The 22,483-nt window shown below is 40.5% G+C and overlaps 1 protein-coding gene across 15 annotated transcripts in view; it reads left to right on the forward strand.

The window, feature by feature from the left end:
• The window catches only part of plekha5 (pleckstrin homology domain containing, family A member 5), a 342,774-nt gene that overhangs the window by 142,482 nt on the left and 177,809 nt on the right, over positions 1–22,483 (forward strand). The window lies entirely within an intron of this gene.

The following is a 22,483-nucleotide window of genomic DNA, read 5'->3' on the forward strand; positions in this document are numbered from 1 at the left end:
AGTCAGTATCTGGCATGGTTCATGCAGATTTGGATTGCCCATAAGTTTTGTGGAAGATCGAAGTTGGGGGTTTTCTTCTTTAGTATAAGTGTACAAAAGCATTGCAAGCAGAGGGGATGTAAAGGTATTGCATAGATGATTCTCTGGTAATGTACTACCTCATATTGGTAAATCACATTGATGTCTTTAGAATTAGCAAAAGTCTACAATATTTTGGTTTAGTTTACAAATTTCTGGTCTGCAAATTGCCATCTGTGGTGATAACTTATTCCAAGATTCCTTTTTTTAAAAGCACAGTGCCCTGGTAAAGTATCCAGGTTAAATTTAATCTTCTGGTGCAATTTTTAGTACTCGGTAAAAACCAAAGAAGGCTTTATTGTGAAATAGTTACTTCTGTGTGCAATGCCGTAAAATGGATGACTAGCTAACCCCCTCTGCTGCAATTTGTTTAAATGCCTATTCTCTTCAAAGGAAAATCTCTTAACTGTAATTTTTAAAAGTCTGTGACAAATCCTTTAAAACTGCATGTTTTCTAAACATGTAGGATGGCAAATAATTGAGAATCAGAAGACACAAATTCCATGCTTTGTTTATTTTTTCTCATTGTAATGTTATGCAACAGATTCTATTAAGTTAATTTCCAAATCAAAACATTTCAGTTCACTCAAGAGAAAGATGTTAGCTTTGTGCTCCTGTAACCATTCCTAATCGACAATGTCCGCTTGCCACAGTTATCAGGGTGAACACTTTTTGTTACTGTTTTTGTTTCAGAATGCAATAGTATACAATGTTAAGAGCCCTAGAGGTTTTCACTTTGATGCTTGTAATTTATAGGGTTACGAGTATTTTATTGTATTTCAAATGCGTCTGACTATAGTAAAAGCAGAAGCAAACCAAGCTCACTTCTGAAATTTTTGTTTTATGCCACCAAATCACTAATTGTTACATTGATCTTATTAGTGCATGCATAAGAGATCAAAGCTGTAGCTATATCTGTACACTTGAGACGTGAGATTTTTGTTCAAATTTCTCAATCCATGCCTTACCAATCTTGGGGACATTTATACTCTGGAATAGATCTACTCATTGTTTCCCATCTTTTGCTCTGCTATTGGCATGGCTTAACCATTATAGCTACCTCTTCCAAATAATCTTTGCCTTGCTCTTTATTTTTCTGCATTTAAAATTTGCTAAATATATTTTCAATTCAATGATTTATTCGACTCCTTAATCTATTGTCATTTCCAGTGTATTAATTTGCATTTATCAGATCAGGGAAGTCATTTGGAATGTCTGATGATAGAACCACAAAATAATTTTTTGAGCAAGACAGAAGCATTTGCAGTGCATGAATTTTTGCTTTCTGGGCATCATGTGATTGTCTCCTTTTAACTTTTAAGTACTCAGTATTTCTTGCATAGTTTACCTTTCCTTCTACTCAAAACAGTGGTTGCTAGCGTACAGTTTCACTAGAACTCCAGTCAGTAGCACCATAAGTGCCATAAGTTAGTGATTTGTTCAGCTAATAACAGCTACTTTGTACTTTTATTCACATATAACAAGCTGCCAGATAATGATTGAGTTTTGGTGGTGCTGATGAAATCAACGATACAACTATTTCCAGTGCTGTCTGATAGTTGTTCAACCAGAATAGCCAAACAATGCAGGGCATGCTGGATTTCTCCCTCTCTCTTACTCCTCCCTAACACTAGTAGCACAGGCCAAATTCATCACTTCAGAATTGTCCAGGCTGTAATAGTTAACTCATCTTGCACTCCAGGTATACAAGTTTTCTCACTGATCATTATTTTGAAGAAGGAAAGAGGAGTTCTTTATTGTTAAAGCTAGGATTAGCATGTTGCCTATCAGTCAGTTTTTGTTCCCCAATATAATTATATTTGCCTATTATGGCCTTTGTTCCAGGTAGCCTGTTGAGTTGTCCACCATTGCAGTGACTATGGCATCAAGTGGCTTTTATTTACTTTGACTGTGCTATGTCTGATGCATGACTTTCATCTTGTCTTTTTTTCTGGGAATCAACTATGATCACCTGGCAACGTGATCCGCTGACTACTTTTGGGTATTCCTGCCAAAATGAACTCTTCTTTCTCAGTTTCTACTCTAGATCGATTCAATTGTGCTCTAAAGTACAATTGTTTGGTCTGAGGAAGAGGTTTGAAAAGCAGAACCAAGACTAAAATAAGAAACTAATGGAGAAACACTCACCACAATAAACTGGTGATGTATTCAGCTACAAACGACTACTTTGTAGTTTTATCCATGTATAACTATGAATTTTAAGTACCTTAATTGCAACATCATGCTGTCCTCAATCATGTGTTGTACATGTTTGCTTTTGTTCCTACAGAATTGTTTCAATCATCTACACATATTGATGTAGGATACTGTACCCATGTGGTTCTCAGCATGAACCTTTTAATGCTTATTCTGGTGAACTGTTATTGTCGATTGCTTGCTCTGCAATTTCTATTTTTGTCACTTTTGTAACAATATGACCCAAAGCCAAGTATTAGAGATGAAAATTCTGATGTGAGCTACTGTTATGAGTTAAAACTTTAATTGGCACATTCTGCTGATTGAAATAAATTGGCAACTTTATAAAGACTGTTAAATAGTGTAATGAGTAGGTGATGCTAGCAGTGGTTTGAATATATTCTGACACTGACTCCCACACAGTTTTGACACTGACTCATGCTCACTGTACTTTGCTCCCACACACACACAGCTGTTTTATCTGGCTTTTCAAAATCTGTGACAAAGAATACTCGGTAAAGAGAGTTTTTAGTTACTGTTAGTGAACAAATAGTTTTTGGAGTAAGGCAGTAATTTCACAATATTCCTTGGACATGCAAAAAATCTTTAAAGGTTAAGAACTGACTAGTGTTCGGTTTCAGGAAGAAACCTTTTCCCATTGCTGACGGAGATACTGAATTGTCTTCAAATGGCTATGTACTTTGTCGCAATTGTTGTTTCTTAATAAAGCTTCCACACAATTTTCCAGAAGAGTGTAATTTTCAGCATTTTAAAATATTGTATTAAATGCCTAACTAGAGGGCACAATTGTTGATCTGATCTTGATTCCAAACAGCTGTTAATAAATGTTTCTGTTTTTAAAATTAATCTGAAGATCAAATAATGAATGTTTAATTATTACAACTAAGTTAGTTCGCCCAGAGAAGCAAGTAGATAAAAATAGTCCGTTGAGGGGCTATATAGTGTAGACAATGCACTGAGCTTTAGTTTTGCTATCAAGTGTATTTCGAACTTTATCCAATGCCCTTTCAAATCTATTACACAAGATCACCTGTATCACTTTCATCAAACCACTTAGAAAGAGATTGATTAAAATCATTTCTGGGTTTCATTTATTGTCCTGTACTTTCCCAAAAGCTAGTTCCCAAAGGTCTATGAATACCCAGAACAGCAGAAATGGAAGCTTTCGAAATTAAAGCTGAGACATAAGTAGACTAAATTTATACTAAACACGAATGGATCAAAAAAGACATGCATTTTTCATTTTACCAAATTTAAACTTTGGTTGACTTAAAGGGAAAGTAAAATCAATGAGATTTAAAACTGACAAACAATTTGATCTTTTTAATTTCCGGCATGGTGGTTTAAGTTCAAATTATACCAATACATCTGAGAGTTTAGGCCAAGGTTTCTTGAATTATATGTTTGTCACTGTACAAAGTTTTTGTTCAGAGTACAAAATAAGTTAAGCATAAGTCACAATCATTGTAAGGTATCTGGGCAGCATATATAACAATATATTTTCCCTGCATCTTGATACTGAGTTTATCTCAGTATCTTTTTGTTTTAATGTATTGACAATGGTTAATGATTTCCCCAGACTAGACTACCCTTGTTATAAGAGAAAAGAACAAAAAAATCCAGAGCTGGTTTATTGCTTAGATTGCCATTCAATGAGTCTGAGGTGGATTAAATAAAGAAGGATATTGAAGTACAGAAGGACAATGATTATGTGCCCAACGTCAGCTATGTAATCATACAGGACATCTGTCATCAATAATCCATGTTGTCTGCATCAAAAATAAATGAAAATTGTTCAGCTTTAGAGTCAGAGAGTCGTACAGCATAGAAATGGAGGCTTCAGCCAACTATGTCTATGCCAGCTAAGAAACTACACCAATCCCATTTATTTGGACTTGGTCCATGGCATTCATCCAGATGCTTCTTAAATGTTGAAAGTATTTGCCTCCACAATCCTCTTAGGCAGCGCATTTCATATCTTTACTACCTTCTGAGTGAGAATTTTTTTTCTCCGATTTCCTCTATAGCACTTGCGCCTCACCTTAAATATATGCCTTCTGGCCTTAGCCATGTTTGCCATAGGGAAAGAGATTTTCACAATCTCCTTTGTCTACGCATCTTATAATTTTGTACACCTCAATCACATCCTTCCTCAGCCTCCTGTACTCCAAGGAAAACAAACTCAGACTATCCAGTCTCTCCACATAACTTGAGTCTTTTCAGTTGAGCCAATATCTTGGTGAATCTCCTCTGCACCCTCTCCAGTGCAATGACATCCTTTTGCTAGTGTTGTGATCAGAACTGTATACAGTTGTGGTCCATTTGTGGCCTGATCAATGTCTCATAACGTCAGAACAAGACTTCCTTGATCCTGTATTATACACCCTGATTAATAAAGGCATGCATCCTGTATGCTGCTTTCACCACCCTGTCTACATGTGTTGACACCTTCAGGGATCTATGGACTTGTACATCAAGGTCCCTTTGTTCCTCAGTACTCCCTAAGGACCTCCCAAAATGTATGACCTCACACTTATCAGAATTAAATTCTATCTGCCATTGTCTGCCCAATTTACCAGCTAATATCAGTCTGTAGCCTGAGAGCATCCTCTTCAGTATCATCAACACCACCAGTTTTCATGTCACATATTAGTGAATTTGCTGTCTGGATATTCGTTATTGTATAAAACAGTGGCCTCTGAAATATGATGCTAATGCTTTCCAACATATCTATATTGTGCCAAGGATTAGATGAGTCCAGCAGATATAGGAAATTTCTCATTAGCATCAACTAAGAGTGTCAACATAAACTAATGAGTTGGCGAGATGTCTACAAGGCGAATGCACATTGTGCCTAAAAATTGGCTTGACAGTAGAAGACAGAGGGACGTTGTTCAGACTGGAGCCCTGTGACCAGTTTGGGCCACAAGGATCATTGTTGGGTTCACTGTTTTTTGGTGGCAGATGGAATTTAATTTGGGTAAATGTGAGTTGTTGCATTTTGGTAAAGGAAACCAGGTAGATCTTAAACAGTTAATGGTGAAACCCTGGGGAGTGTTGCCAAACAAAGATATGGAGGGGTGCAGGTGCATAATTCCTTGAAATTGGAGTCATAGCTAAATTGGTGATAAAGAAGGCATTTGGCATGTTTACCTTCATTGGTCATAACATTGAGTATAAGAGTTGGAATGTCATGGTGCAGTTTATTGGTGAGTCCTCTTCGAGGGTACTCTTTAAAATCCTGATTGTCCTGCTATCAGAAGGATATAATTAAATTGGAGAGGATTCAGAGAAGATTTAGCAGGTTGTTGGTGGGACCGGAGAGTTTGAGCTATAGGGAGAGGCTGAATAGATTAGATTAGTTTACTTACAGAGTGGAAACAGGCCCTTCGGCCCAACAAGTCCACACCGCCCCGCCGAAGCGCAACCCACCCATACCCCTACATTTACCCCTTACCTAACACTACGGGCAATTTAGATTGGCCAATTCACCTGACCTGCACATCTTTGGACTGTGGGAGGAAACCGGAGCACCCGGAGGAAACCCACGCAGACACGGGGAGAATGTGCAAACTCCACACAGACAGTCGCCTGAGGTGGGAATTGAACCCAGGTCTCTGACGCTGAGAGGCAGCAGTGCGTAGACTGGGGCTATTTTCCCTGGAGTGTCGGAGGTTGAGGGGTGACATTACAGATGTTTGAAAAATCATGAGGGGCGTGGATAGGGTGAATAATCAAGATCTTTTCCAGATAGAAGGGAAGTACAAAACTAAAGGACATAGGTTTAAGGTGAGAGGGGAAAGGACGTGAGGGGTAACTTTTCATACAGCGGGTGATGTGTATGTGGAACTAACTGCCGGAGGAAATGGAGGCTGGTACAGTTGCAATACTTAAAGGCTTCCGTATGGGTACATGAATATGAAGGGTTTTGAGGGTTATGGACCAAATACTGGCAAATGGGACTTGGTCAGATTGGGATGTCTGGTGGGAGCAGATGAGTTGTACCAAAGATCCCTTTCCTTGCTGTATGACTCTGATTCTTTCAATTACACTTCAGAGTACTCATTTTGGAGGTCATGACACCAGCCAGGGCAATACCTCAGCACAACCCTGATAAAGCTCAACACTGGCTGCTCTTTAGTGATGCTCTTTAAATTAATATCATTGATGGGCATAAGCAGATGCCAATGAAATATCATGCAGTGTCTTGGTATTCTTGAAGACTGGTGAGAGCGTCTGTTTGGAGGAGCAAACCATATCTGTTTATGACGGGATTGGCTCCTTCTGTTGGACACATCTCTCTGTTGGATATCCACAAGTTCTTTTTCCTTTGCAAGACCTCTGCTCTGGATTTTTTTAATGGTTGGTGACAGGAAGACAATATAGATTTAAGTCCTCAAAGTTATGACTCTGTTTGTGAAAGTGAACTTGTCGGAATATTCTCATTTCCCAAAGCAATCCATGTTAAAGCCAGAGTTTGGGTGCTGCAGTCATTTCATAGCTGTGAAAAAAAAAAGTAGAAGTTGAAATACTGTATTATGTAGTGTTGCACTATGTTTTCCTACTTGTTGCAACTTGCAAAATAAAAGGACGCACGCAACAGAACACGAATGCAGACAATAGGATCTGCCTCTGCTTGGGAATGACCTGCTTCTGCAACAACTGGTAAATCCATTGTGCAGTCATACTTTTTAGTTCATTTAAGGGATGTGAGTACATTGGCTCAACCAGTATGTAGTGTCTAAAGGACTGTTGAGACTCTATTGCGTTGTGATGGTTCTGGTGTCACATGTAGTCAAGGCCAGATAAAAAAGGAGAATTTTCTTCCTGAAAGGACCTTCCTGAACCAGATGATTTTTACGACAATTGGCAGTGGTTAAATGGTTACCGTTAGACTAGCTGTTTTTCTTCCAGATATTTTGTTGAATTCATGTTTCAACATATTCTAGGCTCAGATTCAAACCCATGTCTGTACATCATTAGCCTAGGATTCTGGCTTATTAGTCCAGTGAAATGTGACTGTATTATAGACCCCCTAATAGTCATTTGGAAATTGAGAAACAAACTTGTAAGGAGATCTCAGCTATCTGTAAGAATAATAGGGTGTTATGGTACGGGATTTTAACTTTCCAAACATAGACTGGGACTGCCATAGTGTTAAAGGTTTAGATAGAGAGGAATTTGTTAAGTGCATGAAAGTCTATTTTCTGATTCAGTATGTGGATGTACCTACTAGAGAAGATGCAAAACTTGATCTACGCTTGGGAAATAAGGCAGGGCAGGTGACTGAGGTATCAGTGGGGGAGCACTTTGGGGCCAGCGACCATAATTCTATTAGATTAGTGATGGAAAAGGATAGACCAGACCTTAAAATTGAAGTCCTAAATTGGAGAAAGGCCAATTTTGATGGTATTAGGCAAGAACTTTCGAAAGCTGATTGGGGGCAGATCTTCACAGGTAAAGGGACGTTTGGAAGATGGGAAGCCTTCAGAAATGAGATAATGAGAATTCAGAGAAAGTATATTCCTGTCAGGGTGAAAGGAAAGGCTGGTAAGTATAGGAAATGCTAGATGACTAAAGAAATTGAGGGTTTGGTTAAGGAAAAGGAGGAAGCATATGTAAGGTATAGACAGGATAGATCGAGTGAATGCTAAGAAGACTATAAGGACTGTAGTAGTATTCTTAAGGGGCAAATCAGGATGGCAAAAAGGGGACATAGCTTTGGCAGAGAGAGTTAAGGAGAATCCAAAGGGTTTTTACAAATACATTAAGGACAAAAGGGTAATAGGAAGAGAATAGGACCCCTCCAAGATCAGCAAGGCGGCCTTTGTGGAGCCGCTGAAAATGGGGGAGATACTAAATGAGTATTTTGTATCAGTATTTTCTGTGGAAAAGGATATGGAAGATATAGACAGTAGGGAAATAGATGGTGACCTCTTGCAAAATGTCCAGCTTATAGAGGAGGAAGTGCTGGATGTCTTGAAACGGGTAAAAGTGGATAAATCTCTAGGACCTGATCAGGTGTACCCGAGAACTCTGTGGGAAGCGAGATAAGTGATTGCTGGGCCCCTTGCTGAGATATTTGTATCATTGTTAGTGACAGGTGAGGTGCCGGAAGACTGGGGGTTGGCAAACGTGGTGCCACCTTTTAAGAAAGATGGTAAGGACAAGCCAGGGAACTATAGACCAGTGAGCCTGACGTTGGTGGTGGGCAAGTTGTTGGAGGGAATCGTGAGGGACAAGATGAACATGTATTTGGAAAGGCAAGGACTGATTAGGGATAATCAACAAGGCTTTGTGCATGGAAAATCATGTCTCACAGACTTGATTGAGTTTTTTGAAGAAGTAACAAAGAGAGTTGATGAGGGCTGAGTGGTAGATGTGATCTATATGGACTTCAGTAAGGCGTTCGACAAGGTTCCCCATGGGAGACTGATTAGCAAGGTTAGATCTCATGGAATACAGGGAGAACTAGCCATTTGGATACAAAATTGGCTCAATGGTAGAAGACTGAGGGTGGTGGTGGATGGTTGTTGTTCAGACTGTAGGCCTGTGACCAGTGGAGTGTCACAAGGATCGGTGCTGGCTCCTATACTTTTTGTCATTTACATAAATGATTTGGATGCAAGCATAAGTGGTACAGTTAGTAAGTTTGCAGATGATACTAAAATTGGAGGTGGTGGACAGCGAAGAGGGATACCTCAGATTACAACAGGATCTGGACCAGATGGGCCAATGGGCTGAGAAGTGGCAGATGGAGTTTAATTCAGATAAATGCAAGGTGCTGCATTTTGGGAAAGCAAATCTTAGCAGGACTTAATGGTAAGGTCATAGGGAGTGTTGCTGAACAAAGAGACCTTGGAGTGCAGGTTCATAGCTCCTTGAAAGTGGAGTCGCAGGTGGATAGGATAGAGAAGGAGGCATTTGGTATGCTTTATGCTATTGGTCAGAGTATTGAGTACAGGAGTTGGGAGGTCATGTTACGGCTGTACAGGACATTGATAAGGCCACTGTTGGAAGATTGTGTGCAAATGTGGTCTCCTTCCTATTGGAAAGATGTTGAAAGGGTTCAGAAAAGATTTACAAGGGTGTTGCCAGGATTGGAGGATTTGAGCTATATGGAGGGGCTAAACAGGCTGGGGCTGTATTCCCTGGAGCGTTGGAGGCTGATGGGTGACCTTATAGAGGTTTACAAAATTATGAGGGGCATAAATAGGCAAAGTCTTTTCCCTGGGGTCGGGGAGTCCAGTACTAGAGGGCATAGGTTTAGGGTGAGAGGGGAAAGATATAAAAGAGATCCGAGGGGCAACTTTTTCCACAGAGGGTGGTACGGGTATGGGATGAGCTGCCACAGGAAGTGGTGGAGGCTGGTACAATTGCAACATTTAAGAGGCATTTGGATGAGTATATGAATAGGAAGGGTTTGGAGGGATATGGGCAGAGTGCTGGCAGGTGGGACTAGATTGGGTTGGGATATCTGGTCAGCATGGACAGGTTGGACCAAAGGGTCTGTTTCCATGCTGTACATCTCTATGACTCTGACTCTATGACATTATCACCATGCATGATGTGTTCTATGCCTAACTAGGTTGCATGTGTATAGTGCCTCTTTGAATATTTAAATGGACAACTCCTGAAGTTTCACTCGTGCTTCAGCATTCCAAGTCCTGATTGTTGATCACCCACTGCAGAGGAGTGGGTAGGACAGCAAAGTTCCTGCTTAGACCGCTCTTGAACCTGACCAAGCTGGTTGGGTACCAGTTGGGTGAGGTGGGTCATTCAGCCTGACTGGTATGTCATGCAGCAGGTGCATGCAGTGTCTAAGGTACGTGCAGCTTTGAAGCATTTTGTGATTGATTGAATGCTGTAAGTCTTGGAGTGCTTTACCTCCTCCAAAATGGTACTTCAATTGAAATTTGAGTTTTCTTTGGAGCTTTGGTTTCAATTACAGTGCCTCACATTCGCAGTTTTTAGCTACTAGGCCTAGTTGTTCAGTTAATTGTTAATCAGCTTTATTTACTCAACAGAATGTGAAAAGGAGTTCTTCTGGAGTATTGGTAATGTCCCTACCTCTGAGCCAGAAGATCTGGGTTCAAGTGGCATCTGCTGTAGATGTGTGTAATAACATTTCTCAACAGGTTGATTAGAAAATATCAAAAATAGAACTGGGACACAGGTTATTGATCAGTGCAAGGAAGAGGTCTGTATTATTGCATTCTGTAAAGAAATTTCAATCAAGAAAAGCATCCATGTCTAGCTTCATAACTTCACCATCTGGCTCAGTGCAATTAGCAATGGTGACACTAAAACCTTTCATTTGCTGGAACAAAGGACAACAAAGCTACATATGGAACTATTGCTAGACACAGTACAAGATTAACTCAGTATGCTTATAGTCACATGATTGGTCACTTGTTCCAGTTTTTGTCAAGGTGTGATCCTGTGGGTGACTTAATGTTTGGTCTTGGCACAGCATGTATTTGGGGGGTCGGGGGTGGGAAATGCTGTTACCTATCTGTCAAAATTTTATGGTCTTGAAAGTCATTTGAAGATGAGCCTGATTTGTTTATCTAAATATTTAACTGTTTTAACAGGATGGATGTTGGAGAGACTCTTGGAGCTTTGGTTATACAATACAATACAGCACAGCACATGAACAGGTCCTTCCACCCATCTTATGCTGAGGTTCTTATAATATGGCCCTGTTGCAAATTTAGGGTGGAGCTAGATTTATAAAAATCTCATGATCTTCTTAGATATTATGCCTCTTTCAATTTTAAGAGTGACTACTATTAAGTCACAATGTTGTCTCAGTCTTTTGTATGTCTTAAATAATCCTCATTGACATGAACAAATAAAACTTGCATTATAATCTAGGAAAAAATTGTTCTTTGTTGTTCCTCTAAATCCTGTGGAATAATATTTACCACATTGTGAATGATTTTCCGCATCTGTTCATTTAAATCTTGTTGTGGAGGAAGTGTTAGCAACCTTCTCCCTGTATTGTCACAATTCTGTAATTAAATGTAATAATGTGTTTCTTAAATGGGGAAGTACTTTGTTAGTTTCAGTTGTCAATTGGTAAATTATTGTAAACTAGCTATGCTAAATTTCTTATTCTCATCATTGACATTGCCCACAGTGCTCTGCTTTAGTGTGATTACACAAGTTGTGGAAGTTACAGAATGTAGGAAAATGTATATGGTACATTAATTTTTCTACATACAAAGACTCTACTTGTCTGTTCCGAGAGATGTAGTCTTTGGGTTTAACATCTGCCGTCAGAGTCAATCAATAGTCAACAGATGAATAAGGCCACCACTTCCCCAAAACGTACCTGAAGTCACACTTCCCTTCACAGAATTATTTCCATTACCCTTCACAGTTAGTTCCTTTCCTTTAAATTTGTCTTATTTGAAACAATTTTTTTCATAATTAGAAAAAAATCTGCATAATGGACCTTCACAATGAAAATGTACAAGATTTTGATTTCTCTTTGGGGTAAAATAATTGCTTTAATTTTGTTTTTGAACTTTTCACATTTGACTACTGAAATCTTGCTGCACTGTTTTCATTGAATATGTATGATTTGGCAGGTTTTTGACTACTTCAAAACAGCAAGACAGCATTTATTTTGCAAGGGGTAATAGTTGTCAAATTTGGTGTTGAAACAAAATGAAACAAAATCATTGAGATTGAAGTAATCTCACAAAGGAATTTTATTTACTGGTCAGTTTTTGTTTTGAGAAGGTAAGATGTTATGAGTAAATGTTTCTAAAGTTTTTGTGCAAAATTTGGTCTTTTATTGGTGAAGTGCACAGTGTTTTGAGATAATAGAGACCAGAAATGTTTAACATTGAAGGTGATTATTTTTTCTGACAACAGGTATGACAAGTCTATATAAAGTCTTGCTTCTTCCATGAAGAAAACGTGAAGATACATAGATTGTGTTCTTTCTGGTGAATTCGTACTTGAAGTTTTTGTATTTAAATTACACTTTCTGGAAGGATGAGTTGGATTGAAAATTTTCAGCATGCTGAATCTGGTAGCAGTGTAACTCAAACTGTTATTTTTTTTAAAATGCATTGCATGAAATACTTTGTATTGTGTATCTGTAGCTTCACTACTTTGATGCAGGAGCTGTTAATTAGTATGAAATACTACAGCAGATGTTTTGCCTTGAGCTCCGATAGTTGGCTTTTCAATATTTAGGAGGCATTGAAAATGAGTTGCAACATTGTTCCAATGTTTTGCAATAATCATGACCATGCAAACTTTTACATAGTTGTTATTGGAGCCCTTGTAATAGGTAGTTTAGGGGCTTGAAAGCCTTTTCAGGTGATAACTGCTTTGGATAGGCTTCTGCCTAATCCTTCACTTTAAAATTTTAATGATTCTGAGTCGAAGCTCATTTTGAGAAAATGCTGACCCACCCTCTCTGCTTCAGTGATGACCATTATTTTCGACCTCAAGTATGTAAAAATTAAAGCTTCCAGGCTAGCATTTAGTTTTGGATAGGATCGGAAATACTTTCAGATTCTCAAAACATGTAGCCAGATGTCTTGGGGCTGGAAGAGAGAATTTAAACGTAACAATTGTATCTATACAGCATCATATAACAATCAAAAACATCCCAAGATCCTTCCTGAATTGCCATCAAGCAGTAGTCACAAAACATGAGTCAGCTGTCAAAGAGAAGGATAAAGCATTTTCAGGCAGCACTATTGGAGAATTCCAAGTAAAGAGCAAAACAGAGGGTGATGGAGAAATAAACAAAGCCTGAAAAACTGAAGCTGAGAGATAGAATTAGGCATTGAGAAGTAAAATAGAAAAAAGCAGGACCATGACGCACTTTCTACTTGAGGACAAAGATTCTGATCTTATCACTAGGGACAGGAAGATGATGGAGACCAGCAGGGATGGATGTGACAGAAGAAAATAACTTGATGAAATACTGGTGAAGACTACAATTCTGCACAAATTGGAGATTACATAGGGGAACTGTGAAAAGGACACTGGATAAAATTAAACCCAGAGATAATCATACATAGTGAGGATTATGTGGAAGTGACGGAATTAGGAATCTATGATGCATTGAATTAAAATCCAGGCTCTAACAGTAAAAATACAGTCTTCCGAAATCATGCCAATCAGCACTCTTTCTTCATAAGCTGCTGTTCTTCCACTACCACAAGTATCTATCAGCTTTTGAGTGTAACATTTTTGAATTCGGGCACAATTGTTAGGTTCTTTTCCTGAGGTTTTACACCCGAGATATAATTCGTATACACCAACTTCTACAAACAGTTAAAGTTTATCAAAGCTTATATAAGCTAGGTGACCCCTTTGACCCTCTTGGCAGGTGTGTGAAGTCGAGTCAGAGAGGCACTGGACAAAGAAAACACATCCCCTTTATACAAATCAGTTGGTAATGCTCACAGATACTCTGGTCACTCCTCCATAGCCACATGCCACTTAAGACAGCCTCCAGCCTCTCAGTCACATTTTACCCCTGGTACAATGGTAGGATGGGATCATCCTCAGAGATAATGTAAATTAAACGCCCTCATCCTGGGGAATCGTTATGCAGATGATTTCTTGACTTAGTGATTGCCCAAGACAATGTAGGTGTGACTTACCTAGCTTCGGGGGAAGGCTAGAAAGCATTTCTGAATTGAAGAGATCAAATGATAGTTTAATTTTATAATAGTTGGGGAAGTGGTAGCAAATGACTGTCTAATTGGAGTGGGGATCATTCACATTCTTGCGTGACTGTTGTCCTCGCCCACTTCGAGAATGTTCACTCAGTGTAGTTTAACCCTTTAATATTACATTAAAGTCCAGGGAGATATTCAGATTTAATCTTTTAACATTACACAGTAACCTTTTCCTAACAACCAAACTGGTGCTGTCAAACAAGCAAATTGACAGTCTCTAGTCGTTGTCAATGTTCACCAAGTACAGGTCATTCTGCTTTAAACGCTTTCTGCTCATTTTGTTTATGCGAATTCCCAAAACACAATTGACGAATTGGGGTCACTGTTTCTATAGCACCAACTTTTAAAGCATTTATTGGTTATAACATGATTCTGGTTCCAGTAGTTTAAATGGTGCAGCTTTATATGATTTTCTTACTACACAGGGTTGCACGAGAACGGAACTACCACATTATAGCAGAACTGACTGTAATCTCTCTGTATTATACATTAATTGTTTCCACACCTGTTTGCTACCTATAGCCTCGCTTCTTCAACAGACAAAAGCCACATTTTTTTTAACCTAATTTCAAAACGTTCCCCAGTAACTTAGTTGCAGACCTGAACAACCAAATCTACTCGGACATAAATAGTAATTGTGCTTGGATTGTGACAGAGGTAATGGATAAATACATTGCAAAATCAATGAGGTCCCTTTGTCCCATCATGACTAAGATGAAAAATGATGGCTTTCTGAACTAAAAACCTTTTGTATCTATGATCGAATCAAATTTCTGTAAAGCTATTGCATCTGTCTCCTGCAGCTCCCCTGGCAGTACATTCCAGGCACTTACCATCCTCTGCATTAAAAAAAACATGCCTCTCGCAACTCCTTTAAACGTAATCCCTTTACTTTAAACCTATTTCCCCTAGTAATTGACATTTCTACCCTGAAAAAGAGAATTGTGACTATCCATTCTATCCACGCCTCCCATAATTCTGTCAACTTCTATTAGGTTGCCCCTCATCCTTCAACCTTCAAGTGTCCATCTTCCCTCATAGCTAAATCCCCTAATCCAGGTTTCTGTACCCTATCCAAGCCCTCCATGTCCTTCTGGGAGTGTGGCAACCAGATCTGAACACAATATTCTAAATGTGGCCTAATTGAAGTTCCATTCAGTTGCAACATGACTTGCCAATTTTTATACTGTGGCCTAAGCAATGAAGGCAAGCATGCCATATGCTTTCTTGATCATCTTATCCACTTGGGTTGCCAATGTCAGGGAACTGTGGACTCTGTCTGCTGAGGTCCCTCTATGTTGATGCTGCTATGGATTCTGCCATTTATTGTATACGTTTCTCTTGCATTAGGTCTTCCAAAATGCATCACCTCAATTAAATTCCATCTGCAATTTCTCTACCCAAGTCTGCAGCCTATCCATATCCTGCTATATCATCTGGCAATCTTCTTAACTCTCCATAGTTATCCCAATTTTTGTGTCATTTGCACACTTGTTAATCAGACCACTCTAAATCATTTATATAAATTACAAAAATAGGGACCGCAGCACTGATCCCTGTGGAACACCCCGGTCATAGATCTCCAATCTGGAAAACACCATTCCACCACAACACTGTCTTCTGTGGTTAAGCCTGTTCTGTATCCTTCTTACCAGTTCACCATGGATCCCATGTGATTTCACCTTTTGTATCAACCAGCCATGAAGGACCATGCCAAAGGCCTTGCTGAAGTCCATGAATCATCTTTGTCATTTGCTCAAAAAACATCCCTCCATAAAGCCATGCTGCCTACCGTTAATAAGTGCATATTTTTGCCAATGTGTGTAAATCTTATGCTTAAGAATAATTTCCTTCCCACTAACGTACGGCCTATAATTTCCATGGCGAGTTTTGAGAACATTTGTAGCTCAGGTTGAGGTTCTGGATGTAGGTTTGCTCGCTGAGCTGGGAGGTTCATTTTGTCACCCTACTAAGTAACATCTTCAGTGGGCCTCAGGTGAAGCAGTGTACATGATTCCTGCTTTCTGTTTTTTCTGTTTGGGTTGGTGATGTTATTTCCTGTGATGAAGTCACTTCCTACTCCTTTTCTCAGGGAGTGGTAGATGGGGTCTAACTTGATGTGTTTGTTGATAGAGTTCTGGTTGGAATGCCATGCTTCTAGGAATTCTTGTGCGTGTCTCTGTTTGGCTTGTCCTAAGATGGATGTGTTGTCCCAGTCGAAATGGTGTCCTTCCTTATATAAGGATACTAGAGGGTCATGTCGTTTTTGTGGCTAGTTGGCGTTCATGTATCCTGGTGGCTAGTTTTCTGCCAGTTTGTCCAATGTAGTGTTTGTTACAGTCCTTGCACAGTATTTTGCAAATGACATTAGATTTGCTTGTTGTAATTTCCATGATATTCTCTGTTGCCTTTCTTAACCAAAGGAACAACGTTGTCTCTTTTCCTTTCCTCTATGTCCTCTCCTGTGATTCTAAGAGGGTATACAAGGCTCCAAAAATGTCCTCACTCATCCGTCTTAGCATTCTGGAATAGATCCCGTCAGATCCTGGGAACTTGTCTACCTTAATGCTTTCCAAAACACCCAATATCACCACCTGTTTAACATTGACATGCCCTAGAATATCAACATAGCTATCCACTGCATCCTTCTCTTTTTGTGAATACACATGCAAGGTATTCATTAAGGACTTCCTCTGGCTATATGCATAAATTCCCTGCTTTGTCCTTGACGGGACTTGCTGTTTGCCTACCTTAAGTATGTATAAAATGCTTTGGGATTTTCCTTAACCCTGTACGCCAAAGACACCTCAATGGTGCCTTTAACACTCCTAATTCTTTGTTTGAGATCTTTAATGCTGTCTTTGTATTCTTCAAGGAGTCTGTCTATCTTCAGTTTCCTAAACCTTAGACATGTCACCTTTTTCATAAATGCTCAATTTGTCTTGTCATCCAAGGTTCCCAAATATTGTCATCCTTATCCTTCATTTTCACAGGAATATTCTGGACTTGAACTTTAATCAACTCGCCTTTTAAAAGATTTCCTTATACCAGATGTGGTATTACCTTCAAACAGCCACCCCCAATTCCTATCTAATACTTTAAAATTGCCCCAATTTAACCTGTTCAGAAATGCCATTACACACCTGTGGAGCAGGTAGGATTTGGATCTGGATCTCCCGGTCCGGGTTTGAGACACAGACACTGCACCATAAGAGGGCCCTAAAAACACGCCGTCAGTTGTGCACTGCCCAGCTCAGATATACCACATACTCCACCTCGGAGTAATGAATCTTGGTAAATACTTAGATTTGATTATTCTTCTTACCCTTATCTATAAAATTTTAAAATTACAGAATTATGGTCACTGTTAACGAAATGCTCCCCCACTGAAATCTTGATCATCTGGCCAGACACATTGCCGAATTCAATATCTAGTATGGCTCTTTGCCTATTTGGACTGTTTACAAATTGTTTGAGAAATGTGTCCTGGACATATGTAACAAACGTCCTCCACACACATGCATGTGCAAATGCATCCCCTTGGCCAAGCCAAGCCCCTAGCATGAAGGAGTCCCAGTCAATAAAGGGTAAGTTACAATCGCCCACCATAACAATCTCAACCCTGTTGTTTTTGCATGTTTGGATGTAGCGGAGGAAAAGGTGGGGGGTGGTGCCAGTGTAGCTGCGGGAGATGGACTGTTCCACATATCCTACGAAGAGGCAGGCATAGCTGGGCCCATGCGGGTGCCCATGGCTACTCCTTTGGTTTGGAGGAACTGGGAGAATTTCGTCATTTCCGCCACCTCCAAATGGACCCCGCCACCAGGGATATATTTCCCTCCCCTCCCCTATCAGTGTTCCGAAAAGACCACTCCCTCCGTGACTCCCTCGTCAGTTCCACACCCCCCAACAACCCAACCTCCACTCCCAGCACTTTCCCCTGCGACCGCAAGAAATGCAAAACTTGCGCCCACACCTCCCCCTCCTTACTTCCCTCCAAGGTCCCAAGGAATCCTTCCATAACTGCCACAAATTCACCTGCACCTCCACACACACCATTTACTGCATCTGCTGCACCCGATATGGCCTCCTCTAAATTGGGGAGACAGGCCGCCTACTTGCGGAACGTTTCAGAGAACACCTCTGGGACACCCGGACCAACCAACCCAACCACCCCATGGCTCAACACTTCAACTCCCCCTCCCACTCCACCAAGGACATGCAGCTCCTTGGACTCCTCCATCGCCAGACCATAGCAACACGACAGCTGGAGGAAGAGCGCCTCATCTTCCGCCTAAAAACCCTCCAACCACAAGGGATGAACTCAGATTTCTCCAGTTTCCTCATTTCCCCTCCCTCCACCTTGTCTCAGTCCCAACCCTCGAACTCAGCACCACCTTCCTAACCTGCAATCTTCTTCCTGACCTCTCTGCCCCACCCCCACTCCAGCCTATCACCCGCACCTTGACCTCCTTCCACCTATTGCATTTCCAATGCCCCTCCCCCAATTCCTCCTCCCTACCTTTTATCTTGGCCTGCTGGACACACTTTCCTCATTCCTGAAGAAGGGCTCATGCCCGAAACGTCGATTCTCCTGCTCCTTGGATGCTGCCTGACCTACTGCGCTTTTCCAGCAACACATTTTCAGCTCTGTATGAATCCAAGCTTTAGGTTCAGATGCCTTACCTATCAAACTCTTCGCATTAAATCAAATACACCTCAGACTGCCAGTCCTGCCAAGTTCAGTAACTTCTCACTGCCCATCATCATCATAGTCTTACTGGCCTTAGTCTCTGAATACTCCTTGGTCCTTTTACTTGCTGACCTACTGCTTTTGTTCCTGCCTCTTGCTACATAGGTTTAAACTCTTCTGAGTGACATGAACAAACCTCCCTGCCAACCTTCTTGTATAGGTCCCCTGCCCCAGGGACAGCTCAATGATCCACATACCTGAAGCCCTCAGTTTTACACCAGCTCTTTAGCCACATGTTTAACTGTACTGTCTTCCTATTTCTAGCTTCACTGGCACGTGGAAAAGGAAATAATCGTGAGATTGCAACCCTCGACCTATCTTTGTTCAACGTCCCACCTAACTCCCTGAATTCCCTTCTCAGAAGCTCATCTGTCTTTCAGCCTATGTCAATAGTACAAACATGTACCATAACCTCTGCTGTTCACCCTCCCCTTTCAGAATAACCTGTGCTTGCTTAGAGACCTCCTTGACCGATATCCCTGATGAAGAGCTTATGCTTGAAACGTTGATACTCCTGTTCCTCCCTTTGCTGCCTGACTAGCTGTACTTCTCCAGCACTACACTTTTTGACTCTGGCATCCAGCCACAAGGCGTCTTAAAACTGAGAGGGCGAAGAAATTAAATTGTTTATCCTAGAGCAGGGAAGATAGGAAATTTTAATGTCATTTTTAACACAGGATTTTGAAAGGATTGGGAGGAGATGTTCTTTCACATATGCAATGTCATCATTGAGCAGTTTTGGAAAGAAATTGGAGAAATTTCTTACTATAGAACTGTTGGAGACTGGAATACCATATCACAGCGATGCAAACAATGCCGATGATACATCCCAGGTCTTTTCCTTATGGCTCTGCAACTTTTTTTTTCTTGTTCTTATGTTTTTCATTTCCCTTCCTGTCTGTCTCCTGAATCTTTGTTCAAAACCAACCTCAACCATTTTCCTTCCTTCCTTCATTTACTGCACTGCCTCTCTCCTCTTGCTTATTATTCTTCCTTCTTCTTTCATCTTCAATTCCACCCCACTACTGCACCTCTTCATTGCTACCCCTTTCCTTCAATCAGCATTTTACTTTGCTTCTCTTTCACAATCACCTACTCCTCTAATAACGTATCATCCTGTGCCCCTGTTCCGGGAGCGAAGTTGATATCTGTTCTTTGCTGGCGACCAACTGTTTGAAGTGTTAGTACATTAAGTCCTTAAATTTGCAATTTACAGGAAGAAAACTGTAACTTCAAGCAAGTCAGGTTTTAATGGAAAAATCTATGTGAAAGTTTATGTTCTGTAGGGTGTTTCTGATAGAACAAAAATCTAAACATTGGACTCTAAGTTCCTACACTGGTAGATTACATAACTTTTAGGTGTACTAAGTTTATAAAACAGTTTACTTTCCATCTATTCCTCCCTAGCTGCCTCTACCAAGCTTCTTGATCTCAGCCACTCCTGTTCATCGAACCTGTCACTTGCCAGACATCTGCTCCCAGATCCATCCTCTCACCAAGCCCACAAGCTTACAACTACTCCCTAACCCTAACTCTTGCTGGAGTTTTTTGGCTCACACCCTTCATCAGTCCCTGATCTCACCAGGTTGCTGTGATCTCTTTCTTGTGCCTAAATCCTCACATGCTTGCTGCCCTCAGGTGAACGTGTGAACATGAGACATAGGAGCAAAAGGAGATCATTCATTCCTGAGAGCCTGTTTGGCCATTCAGTAAGATTATGGCTGATCTAGTTGTGTTTGAAATTCAATATTGCTATCTACCAGCAAAGACGTTTGATTCTCTGCTTAAGATTCCATCTACCTCTGACATTAAAAATATTTAATGATCTTGCCTCTACCACCTTTTTGATGCTCTGTTTCAAAGTCTGTCAGTGCTGTAAGAGAAAATAAAATTGTCGTCCTCTTTGCCCTAAAACAACCCACCCTAAGATGTTGCCCCTAGTTCTGGACTGACCCACATGTGAAAACATCCTTTTCATATCCACCTTGCCAGGAATTCAAGATCTTGTCCATTTCAATCATGTCATCCCTCACTCTTCTAAATTTCAGTGGAAACCTATTTGTGGAAGACAACTTACTCATTGATACCAATCCAGCAATCATAGTTATTATCGTCCCAGAGAATCATAGAGCTGCTGTGTCATTCAAGAAACATGACTGGTGGCTATTTTAACCTGAGGGTCTCCATGCCTCAGATGAGGTTGAGAGGTTGAGAAGGTGTGAGCTTAATGATGACCTCAGCCAGTGTTGGAATTGAAATTACCTTGGTGATGAGAAAGTTAGGACTGCAGATGCTGGAGATCAGAGCTGAAAATGTGTTGCTGGAAAAGCGCAGCAGGTCAGGCAGCATCCAAGGAACAGGAGAATCGACGTTTCGGGCATCAGCCCTCCTTCATTCCTGAAGAAGGGCTGATGCCCGAAACATCGATTCTCCTGTTCCTTGGATGCTGCCTGACCTGCTGCGCTTTTCCAGCAACACATTTTCAGCACTACCTTGGTGATGTCAACCTCCATTGCAAACTAGCTGTCTAGCCAACTGAGCTAACCAGTCCTCAAACCAGTGAATCTCTGAATCACCTCCAAGGCATTTGCATCCCTTCTTGTATGAGAACACTAAAACTGCACACAGCATTCAAGATTTATGTGATGAGCTGTGTAATTGAAGCATGACATCCTTAGTTTTATGTTGCATTCCTTTTGCAGTAAAGGTATGATTCCATTACATGCTGTACTTTCATATTAGCATCTTGTGACACGTGCACTTGAACACCTAAATCACTCTGCACATTGGAATTTCACATTCATGTTCCATTTCAGTAAAACTCTGCTTTTACATTCTTCTACTACTTTGAGCAACTTTACTGTTTCCCCCATTATATTCCTGCCAGTTTTTATGCTCCTCTATCACTGTAACTCTATCCATCTGTACATACATTATAAATAAAAACAGAAATTGCTGGAAAGGCTCAGCAGGTATGGTGGCATCTGTGGAGAGAAATCAGAGTTAATGTTTCAAGTTGAGAGATTCTTTCTTAGGACTGAGGAACCACTTTGTGTCTTCTTCACAATATATATTCCTACTTAATGAATGCAAAATAACTGCATACTGGAAAAAAAGTCATAAAGATGTGCAGCACGGAAAACAGACCCTTTGGTCAAACTCATCCATGCTGACCTGATATTCAAAATAAATCTAGTCCCATTTGCCAGCATTTGGCTTATATCTGTCTAAACCCTTCCTATTCATGTACCCATCCAAATGCCTTTTAAATGTTGTAGTTGTACTAGCTACCACTACTTCCTCTGGCAGCTCATTCCAAACATGTATCACCCTCTGCATTAAAATGTTGCTCCTTAGGTTTAAGGTGAGAGGAAAAAGATTTAAAAAGGACCTATGTTCTCTAGTTTTGGACTACTTCATCCCAGGGAAAAGACTGTCTATTTACCCTATCCATGCCCCCCATGATTTTATAAACCTCTAAAAGATCACCTTTCAGCCTCTGACACTCTAGGGAAAATAGCCCCAGGCTATTCAGCTTTTCCCTATAGCTCAAACTCTCCAACCCTGGCAACATCCCTGTAAATCTTTCTGAACCCTTTCAGGTTTCGCAACACCCTTTCTTTAGCAGGGAGACCAGAATTGCATGCAGCATTCCAAAAGTGGCCTAACCAATGTCCTGTGCAGCCGCAACATAACCTCCCAGTTCCTAAACTCGATG

Source organism: Chiloscyllium punctatum, chromosome 44, assembly GCF_047496795.1.
Source record: "Chiloscyllium punctatum isolate Juve2018m chromosome 44, sChiPun1.3, whole genome shotgun sequence".
Lineage (NCBI taxonomy): Eukaryota > Metazoa > Chordata > Chondrichthyes > Orectolobiformes > Hemiscylliidae > Chiloscyllium > Chiloscyllium punctatum.